The sequence below is a fragment of the Pseudophryne corroboree genome, chromosome 3 (genome assembly GCF_028390025.1).
Source record: "Pseudophryne corroboree isolate aPseCor3 chromosome 3, aPseCor3.hap2, whole genome shotgun sequence".
Taxonomy (NCBI): Eukaryota; Metazoa; Chordata; class Amphibia; order Anura; family Myobatrachidae; genus Pseudophryne; species Pseudophryne corroboree.
Genome location: NC_086446.1, coordinates 243,481,804 through 243,492,659, shown reverse-complemented (window position 1 = coordinate 243,492,659; position 10,856 = coordinate 243,481,804). Strand labels below are relative to the sequence as shown.

At 45.0% G+C, this 10,856-nt stretch overlaps 1 long non-coding RNA gene across 1 annotated transcript; it reads left to right on the top strand.

The window, feature by feature from the left end:
* The first annotated feature begins 8,220 nt into the window (after positions 1 to 8,220).
* On the top strand, positions 8,221 to 8,727 carry LOC135057655 (uncharacterized). The gene is made up of 3 exons (XR_010244269.1): positions 8,221 to 8,265; positions 8,460 to 8,547; positions 8,674 to 8,727. It is a non-coding gene; the product is annotated as an uncharacterized LOC135057655 (long non-coding RNA).
* Positions 8,728 to 10,856: the final 2,129 nt, after the last annotated feature.

Here is a 10,856-nt window from a genome sequence, read left to right as displayed (position 1 = left end):
GGCAAACTACTGGGGGACATTATTACTGGGGGCATCTATTGGGGGCAAACTACTGGGGGACATTATTACTGGGGGCCAACTACAAAGGGGCTAACTACTGGGGGCATACTACAGGAGGGCATTACTACTGGCGGCTTAACTACAGGGGCATTACTACTTGGGGGCTAAACTACAGGGGCCAAACTAGAGACTACTGGGGGATAACTACAGGGGCCAAACTACTGGGGGCAGTACTACTGGGGGCTAAACTACAAGGGGGCATAACTAAAGGGGCTAAACTACAATGGGGTAAACTACAGGGGGGTATTACTACTGGTGGCTAAACTACAAGCAGGCAAACTACTGGGGGCATTACCACTGGGAGGCTAAACTAAAGGGGGGGGTAAACAATTGGGGTCATAACTGCAGGGGCATTACCACTGGGGGCATAGCTACTAAAGCCCCAAATGACTGGGGGCATTACTACAGGCAACATTACTACTGGGGGCAATACGAGCATTGCATAAGGGGCACCACTACTATGGGGTCTATATAAGGGGCACTACCAGTACAGTGGACATTGCATAATGAGCGCTACAACTGTGGGCATTGTATAAGAAGCGCCACCTCACATGCACCGAAGCCGCACGCAAATGTACTTGCCCCTTCCATGGTGCCCCCCCTATCATTTTCTTCTGGATCCACCCCTGAATGGAGAATTACATAAAACATCAGGGGCGGAACTACTGGCAGTGCAGCCAGTGCATTGCACTGGGGCCCCGCCGCACTCAAGGGCCCACAGCCGCCGGCATTACAATGAGTCACAAATGACTCATTGTATCATGCCGCCGCACACCAGGCTCCAGCGCTCCCGTCGGGTCTGTGTCCCGCCGCCTGTATAACGAACAGATCAGGGCAGCCAGCACCAAACACGCTGCCGCGGCTGCCACCCGCCGCCTCTGTAACACACTCAGCGGCAGCCCGGCTAAAGGGGAAGGAGCAGGAGGGGTCCCGGCCGAAGAGGGAGGAGGGTCCGTCCCTCCCTCATACAAACGTACTGGTCGGTCAGACTCAGGTCTCACTGGCTGCTGCTGCTGTAAGGAGGGAACGCTCTCTCCAGCGCCTCCACCTCCACACGTCCTCGGTCCTCCTCCTATAATAAAATGCTGCTGCACAGTGTCTTGTCAATCAGGAAAGTGAGGAGGGGCAGCTAACTCAGCTCCTCCCCCTTCCTGTTTATATTCCGCTCCTCCCTCTCTCTGTGTTTGGGCGCCGGGTATCTGACAAGCATCACGCCAAGATCTCGTGGCCGTCCCCGGCGCCCACTGTCATAATGGGAAGGACTGGGAGGGAGGGAGAGAGAGGAGCTGGAGCTGCTGGTCATTCCCTAATTTCCCTATGTGCATGGTGAGTCTCCATTTGCTTGTATTGCTGCCTGCAGCAACCCTCTCCCTCTGGTAGGAATTAGGTGTTTTAATTGTGTTGCATCACGTGTATAAACACAAAATATATATATATATATATATATATATATATATGTGTGTGTGTATATATATATATATATATATATATATATATATATATATATATATATATTGTGTGTATGTATAATTTTTTTTATTTTTCTTATGAAAAAAATTAATATTTTTATATTGAGTTTCATCTCTTGCCTCTGTATCACCGATACCATGTGTTTTTCAGCCGATAAAGATGGCCTCTAATTTGATACTGCGTTAATTACCATCAATCATTAATCGCAATATCCGTCTGTTTTCACCTACCGAAGCGGCATCGCAGCTTTTTGTATATCCCCCCCCCCCCCCCTTGTCTGTTTCTATATTTTGCAGTTTTAAGTAGTTACATCACCACCACCTGTTAGGGGTCTCCCTTACTCCATTTCCGCACACGTCATTAGTAAAAGGCTAAGCACAATTCATATCATGATAGGCTGTATGTAATGCAGTGCAAGACGGCTGGGGTGCCAAGATTCCGCATGAATGTGTACTTTTTATTTTTTATTTTTTAAGCGCCAAAAATTTACACGGTAAATGATTGCTTCTTTTTGTTTAAGAAGTACGCGTTTGGCCGGATTCTTGGTGCTCCAACTGTCTCGCACTGCATTACATCCGGCCCCATGGGTTCAAAGAATAACCTTTGTCAGTATAGATTAATAAAGATTGAGATCTCTCTCCCTCTCTTTGAAAACTGGCAAGCAGGGCCCTCCTACCTCTGTTGCTGTATGTTACCCAGTTTAGTTTTATCACTATTTCCAATGTAAAGTGCAACGGAGTTTGCTGCGCTATATAAGAAACTGTAAATTAATAAATAAATATACATATGTTCATAAATTAAACAGGGGGTGCAGATAGTGAAATATTTTAAAAATAGAATACTTTACTCAAGATATGCACATACATATTAAATATAAAAACTGGCTTATTAAAGTGACCGTCATTCAGGACAAAGTGCTCTCACATCTAGTTTTGGCACGTGGAGGCGGCCAGTGCTGGAATCAGATGTGAGAGCACTTTGTCCTGAATGACGGTCACTTTGATAAGCCAGTTTTTAAATTCAAAATGTATGTGCATAGCTTGAGTAAAGTATTCTATTTTTAAATTAGTGCACTATCTGCTCCCCCGGTGTAATTTAGGATCATATGTTCCCCTTGGGAAAGAGAGAGCAGCGATGGCTGCAGTAAAGACTAGATTGACTGTAATAAGGATTTTATTATTATATGGTGGCACTAGGGATCCACAGCGCCCATTATAGTATATAAACAAATGAGCAAAACAAGAAAAAAAAAAACACGTACAATTTGAGACTACCGTATATACTCGAGTATAAGTCGACCCGAATATAAGCCGAGGCACCTAATTTTACCACAAAAACCTGGGAAAACTTATTGACTTGAGTATAAGCCTAGGGTGGGAAATGCAGCTCTAGCCGTACACAGCCCCCACAGTGCCAGATATGCCCCCACAGTGCCAGATATGCCCCCACGCTGCCAGATATACCCCACAGTGCCAGTTACTTACCCTCCGTCGCTCCCGCGCTGTCTTCTGAAGGAGGATTGCTTTCTTAATTTTTTGGATGACAGAACATGGCCCATAAGATCTAATTCATACTTGCCTACCTGACCCTCTCCATGAGGGAGAAAATGCTCTGTTCCTGGACTTTCCTGGTAATGTATGATTGCCGTCACCTGTGGTGAAACACCTTTCTTATCAATTAACTACCACAGGTGATGGCAATCATACATTACCAGGAACAGAGCATTTTCTCCCTCATGGAGAAGGTCAGGTAGGCAAGTATGATCTAATTATGCATTCAAGGTTCCAGGGAGTTGCATGATACCTTCAAATGTGGGAGTGTACTCTTGCTTATAACTGTTTTATGCTTTAGGCCAGTGATTACCAAACTTTTTTGAATCACAGGGCCCTAGAGTATCATTTTTTTTTTTCATGGCTCCTCTAGGCCAAAAGTTTATTATTAAAACATATTAAGTAAACCATGCTTTTATATTATCCTTGTGTTCAGTTATGTGGTGATAGGTTTTGCTTTTGTTTGTTCACATATTCTGATTGTAAGCCACAAGCACTGGTTTTGCCTATTAACTGGACTATAAATCATTTTATTCCATCCTGACTTCAACATGCTGTCACCCCTGCAGGGTTTCAAGCAGCACAGAGTATATCAGGAGAGGAGTGATGTGTCAGTGAGGACAGGGCTGCATGTGACAAAGGCAGTGACATGATGTGAGGAGGGGAAAGGAGGTCGCTGACAGAGTTATATAGTGGGAGGAGCAGGGTCCCCAACAGCACAGAGTATATCAGGAAAGGAGTGATGTGTCAGTGAGGACAGGGCTGCATGTGACATGATGTGAGGAGGGGAATGGAGGCAGCAGGAAGCCACAAACTGAGTTATATAGTGGAAGGAGCAGGGTCCTCAGCAGCACAGAGTAGTGAACTAAGGCTTCCATTATGCTGATTAGAATGATTATTCAGAAAATGGTGCAAACTTGAAAAATAACTTTGGCTTACAGTGGCCGCCAGTACTCGCGTTACTAAAAACACCTGCTGCCAGCACAGAGGACCCACCTGATGCCAGCAAAAGAGGGAGACATCGTATCAGAACAATTAAGGCAAGTCAAAATGGTGTAATGGCATTTAAGGAATTGTAGTAGTCAAGTTACTTGACCATGGGGTATATGCAATTCACGGCGAATCGCGGCAAATTATCGCCGTTTTTAAATTCGACACAATTCGACAGGTGAATTCCGGCAGGTGGCTGCTGGAATTCACCATATTCAATGCAAAACGGATTCAACAGACCCGCGGGCGAAAATCGGCCGATTTGGCGGATTTTGCCGCGATTTTAAAAAACGGGAAAAAACGGGAAAAACCCGGAAAAAAAAATGGCGTGGGGTCCCCCCTCCAAAGCATAACCAGCCTCGGGCTCTTCGAGCTGGTCCTGGTTCTAAAAATGCGGGGAAAAATTGGGCAGGGATCCCCCGTATTTTTAAAACCAGCACCGGGCTCTGCGCCTGGTGCTGGTGCCAAAAATACGGGGGCCAAAAAAGAGTAGGGGTCCCCCGTATTTTTAACACCAGCATCGGGCTCCACTAGCTGGACAGATAATGCCACAGCCGGGGGTCACTTTTATGCCGTGCCCTGCGGCCGTGGCATTAACTACCCAACTAGTCACCCCTGGCCGGGGTACCCTGGGGGAGTGGGGACCCCTACAATCAAGGGGTCCCCCCCCCCAGCCACCCAAGGGCCAGGGGTGAAGCCCGAGGCTGTCCCCCCCATCCAATGGGCTGCGGATGGGGGGGCTGATAGCCTTTTGTGATAATAAAAAGATATTGTTTTTTCCAGTAGTACTACAAGTCCCAGCAAGCCTCCCCCGCAAGCTGGTACTTGGAGAACCACAAGTACCAGCATGCGGGAGAAAAACGGGCCCGCTGGTACCTGTAGTACTACTGAAAAAAAAATACCCAAATAAAAACAGGACACAGACACCTTGATAGTAAAACTTTATTACACACTACCGACACACACATACTTACCTATGTTGACACGCCGACTGCCACGGTCTCCGACGATCCGAGGGTACCTGTGAAAAAATTATACTCACCTTCCAGCGTCCAGAGGTACATCCACGTCCAGATATAAATCCACGTACTTGTTAAAAAAAACAAACCGAACACCCGCTCCATGCCGGACTGAAAGGGGTCCCATGCTTTCACATCAGACCCCTTTCTCCCGAATGCCGGGACATCACGTGACTCCTGTCACTGAAGTCCCTTCAGCCAATCAGGAAGCGCTACTTCCGTGGCGCTCACCTGATTGGCTGTGCGCTGTCTGTGCTGTGACAGCGCATCGCAAAGCCGCTCCATTAGTTCCAATGGTGGGAACTTTGCTGTCAGCGGTGGGGTTACCCGCGGTCAGCCGCTGACCGGCGGGTGACCTCACCGCTAGCCGCTAAGTTCCCACCATTGAATATAATGGACGGGGCTGTGCGATGCGCTGTCTGAGTTCAGACAGCGCACAGCCAATCAGGTGAGCGCAACGAAGTTGCGCTTCCTGATTGGCTTTAGAGACCTTTGTGTGACAGCTGTCACTGACAGGTCTCATTCGTGGAAAGGGGTCTCATGTGTCAGCATGGGACCCCTTTCAGTCCGGTGGCCCGTGTGTTCGTTTTCTTTTTTTGCCAAGTACGTGGATGTATCTCTGGACCATGGCTGAGGTGAGTATATTGATCTTTTATTTTCAGGTATCCGTGGATTCTACATGGAGAAGAGGACCGATGTCGGCGTGTGAACATAGGTAAGTATGTGTGTGTCGACGTATGAAATAAAGTTTTACTGTCACGGTGTGTGTGTCCTGTTTTTATTTGGGTATTTTTTTCCCAGTAGTACTACAGGTACCAGCGGGCCCGTTTTTCTCCCGCATGCTGGTACTTGTGGTTCTCCAAGTACCAGCTTGCGGGGGAGGCTTGCTGGGACTTGTAGTACTGCTGGAAAAAATAATATTCTTTTCATTATCACAAAAGGCTATCAGCCCCCCCATCCGCAGCCCATTGGATGGGGGGGGGACAGCCTCGGGCTTCACCCCTGGCCCTTGGGTGGCTGGGGGGGGGACCCCTTGATTGAAGGGGTCCCCACTCCCCCAGGGTACCCCGGCCAGGGGTGACTAGTTGGATATTTAATGCCACGGCCGCAGGGCACGGCATAAGTGACCCCCGGCTGTGGCATTATCTGTCCAGCTAGTGGAGCCCGATGCTGGTGTGAAAAATACGGGGGACCCCTGCTCGTTTTGTCCCCCGTATTTTTGGCACCAGCACCAGGCGCAGAGCCCGGTGCTGGTTTTAAAAATACGGGGGATCCCCTGTCAATTTCCCCCCCGCATTTTTAGAACCAGGACCAGCTCGAAGAGCCCGAGGCTGGTTATGCTTTGGAGGGGGGACCCCACGCCATTTTTTTTAAGGATTTTACCGTTCCAGCAATAAAAAAAAATTAAAAAAAATAATATTTTAAAAAATATATAAATAATATTTGTGCCTCCAAAAAAAAAACAAAAAAAAAACCTAATCCCTTCTAATATAAATAGATATGCTATTCCTAATAAAAAAAAACACCAAAAAATACATGTTTAAATTTTTTTTTATTGTTTTCACCCTCCAAAGTGTGGCGGATTGAAAATGACGAATTTGCTGTCTAAAAGCACTGCTGTCGAATTTCCAAACTTGAATTGAATATGCTTTTGTCGAATTGCAGCACTTGTTTCATTGCAGAAAAGTCGAATTTGCAAAAATTCGAATTTAAAAAAGTCGAATTTTGAAAGTCCGTTTTTTGGTCGGAAAGCACTGAATTGCATAGGCGAATTTTTTTTTTGGGCGAAAATGACCCGAAATTCGACAATTTCGGGAATTCGACCGCAATTGCATATACCCCCATATGTCTCTAAAATGTAAATCCATTCAGTCTGTACATTCTACATTTTTGCACACAGGACCCGAAACATTCTATCACAAAACTAAGGTAAGTGAAAATGGGGAATGGGCAGGGGTTTTGAGAGACGCTGTAAGAAGTCTGTTATAGGGCACTACACTCTGGCATTAGTAAGGAACTGGCAGTACTGCTATGGGGTATTTCAGGAACTGAAGTGGTCAAGTTACTTGACCATATGTCCCTGGAATGTCAATCTACTCAGTCTGTACTATCTAGTATCTACATTTTTACATAGAGGAGTATATCAGGAGATGAGGGATGTGTCAGTGAGGACAGGGCTGCATGTGACAGGGCAGTGACATGATGTGAGGAGGGGAATGGAGGCAGCAGGAAGCCACAGACTGAGAGTTATATAGTGGAAGGAGCAGGGTCCCCAGCAGTACAGAGTATATCAGGAGATGAGTGATGTGTCAGTGAGGACAGGGCTGCATGTGACAGGGGCAGTGACATGAGGTGAGGAGGGGAATGGAGGCAGCAGGAAGCCACAGGCTGAGAGTTATATAGTGGGAGGAGCAGGATCCCCAGCAGCACAGAGTATATCAGGAGATGAGTGATGTGTCAGTGAGGACAGGACTGCATGTGACAGGGGCAGTGACATGATGTGAGGAGGAGAATGGAGGCAGCAGGAAGCCACAGGCTAAGTTATATAGTGAGAGGAGCAGGGTACCAGAAGCACAGAGTAGTGAACTAAGGCTTCCATTACGCTGATTAGAATGATTATTCAGAAAATGGCACAAACTTGAAAAATAACTTTGGCTTACAGTGGTCACGTTACTGAAAACACCTGTTGCCAGCACAGAGGACCCATTTGACGCCAGCACAGAATATATGCCAGCAAAAGAGGGAGACATCGTATCAGAACAATTAAGGCAAGTCAAAATGGGGGAATGGCATTTGAGGGACTGTAGTAGTCAAGTTATTGCATCTCTGAAATGTAAATCCACTCAGTATGTACATTATACATTTTTACACAGAGGACCCACTTGATGCCAGCACAGAATAGCTGCCAGCAGAAAATGGAGACATCGTATTACAACAATTAAGGCAAGTGAAAATGAGGAATGGGCAGGGATTTATGTAGACACTCTGGTGTTAGTAAGGAACTGGCGACAATACTATGGTACACTTTAGGACCTGAAGTGGTCAAGTTACTTAACCGTATTATGTCCCTGATTTGTAAATCCACTCAGTCTGTACATTCTACGTTTTTATACACAGGACCCACTTGCTGCCAGCACACAGGACAGGACCCGAAACATTCTATCACAAAAACTAAGGTAAGTGAAAATGGGGAATGGGCAGGGGTTTTGAGACGCTGTAAGAAGTCTGTTATAGGGCACTACTCTGGCAAAAGTAAGGAACTGGCAGTACTGCTATGTGGTATTTCAGGAACTGAAGTGGTCAAGTTACTTGACCATATGTCCCTGGAATGTCAATCTACTCAGTCTGTACAATCTACATTTTTACATAGAGGATCCACCTGCCGTCAGCACAGAGGACTCACCTGCCACAGCACAGAATAGCTGCCAGCAAAAGAGGGAGATATCAGAACAATAAAAGTGAAAACAGGAAATGGCCAGAGGTTTGGAGCGACTCTGGGGATTAGGGAACTGGGGGCTCTACTGTTTGATTTACAGTGGGTGCCATCAACTCAACTCTAGTTTGTTTTTTGATCACCTCTTTAGGAATGCCAGCTAAACCTAAAAGTGGTGCGCAAAAGCGCAAAGAAATGAAGGAAGAATTAGAAAAGAGCGCAAAGCTACCAAAAATAAGCAGTTTTTTTCAACGTGTAGAGATCCCGGATTCTGACAGCAATCCAAACAGTAGTAATGTTGAATATACAGATACACTGCAAGAGAGTGCAGCAACTACAAGTTCAGAAACAAGTAAAGAGTGTGAAAATTAGGGTGATAGTGCAGAAGTAGATAAGAGTGATGTATTGTTAAACGAAGATGAATCTGAAAACTATAGAGTAGAGGATGATCCTGAAGAAAGTGTTCATTGTACAGGAATCAAATATCCTACAGATCGAGGAGATTTTCCATCAGATATCAAAGACAATAAAACAAAAAGATATATAATTTCTCAGGGATCTTGTAAGCCCAAAGGGATCTTTCCGAGAGATGAGAAGCAAGGGGGGCGGTGTTTTTCTGAAACTTATTACACTATGAAAACAAAGGCTGGTGTAATCATACCTCGTGCATGGCTTTGCTATTCCCTTAAATCAGATAGCGCATACTGTGAGCCGTGTTGGCTCTTTGCTGACCGTAATATGAACACCTATAATGCAGCATGGGTGACTGGTGTGAGAGATTGGCGTCATTTAACTGACAAAATAAGTAGTCATGAAAAATCCCAACAACACTTAAATGCTTGCATTGTATTTCAGCATTGGCGAATGCATAGCATGTTGATGAAGAAAACGAACGAGAAATCCTAAAAGCAAAGAACTTCTGGAGACAAGTATTGGATCGCCTTATTAATGTAACTTTAACAATGTCAATGTGTAATCTTCCTTTTAGAGGGCATAGGGAAGTTTTAGGAGATGTGAATAGTGGAAATTTTTTGTCAATTGTTGAACTCCTTGCAAAGTATGATCCTGTTTTGAAGCAGTTAATTAGTATGCCTAAAGGCTCTGTTCGGTATTTAAGGCACAAGATTCAAGATGAAATTATCGAACTGCTGTCCAAAAAAATAGAGAATGAAATTGTTGATGAAATCAAAGCAGCACCTTTTTTCTCAATAATGATGGATACAACACAAGATGCTACAATAACTGACCAACTAAGTCAAGTATTTCACTATGTGACCTTAGAAAGCAATGAGTGTGACCAGGTAACTAGCGTGAAAATCAAGGAGTCTTTTTTAGGGTTTCATGCTATATCTGATCAAACAGCTGCTGGCCTTGAGAAAGAAATAGTGAACTGTATTGACAGAAAAAGTCTAGAATTAGCAAAGTGCCGTGGGCAAGGGTATGATGGGGCAGCAAATATGAGCGGCATTTATGCAGGAGTGCAGGCAAGAATAGCTCGGCGAGAACTTAGTGCAGAATATGTACATTGTGCTGCCCACAATTTAAATCTTGCACTAAATGACTGTGTTCAGGGTATACCTAAAATAAAACAGTTCTATGACATGCTTGAAAGAGTGTACACTTTCTTTGGGCATAGTGTCAAACGATGGGCCATGTTGTCAGAGTTGGCATCTCTCGCTGCCACTGAGATTGGCAGCAACGTTACTTTAAAAAGATTATGGAATTTAGGAGTGATTAACACCCCAGCTCCTGGCGCAAATATATTAATTATGTAATTTATTCAGTACACCAGCTGCACACATTAGAGGATTGGCAATATCCTCAGATAGACACAAAGGAATAAAAGGAAGAAAACTAATGTATTGCGCTAGGTGCTCTGATATTGCTTAATAAAAAATTAATATCACTCTATAGTTGTGTGCCTGTATTATTTCAAATTAACACACATGGAACTTGCTTACAAAAATAACAAAAAATATTTTAATAACATTTCATATACATAAATGGTATGAATCAATTAGAATAATTTAAAATCACTGAACTAAAACACACTGAGGGAATGCGCTTAAACAGTCTTGAGGAAGTCCCGAGCTGTGACGGGACGAAACGCGTTGACGTCATCTTCCCGTTGTTCACACTGACGGCTACACTGATCGGAGTGCAATTACTGGAGCCCATAACCTGTGGTCGGCACAAACGGACATTCCTGCGGAGGTAACCAATATTACAGAAATTTACTGATCGGAACAGCGGCCACAAAAGCGCCTACCCGCCTTGCCAGGACAGAGACTTCTCCTGTACCGCGGATAGTGCTAGCGGCTAGACGCTGTGGCT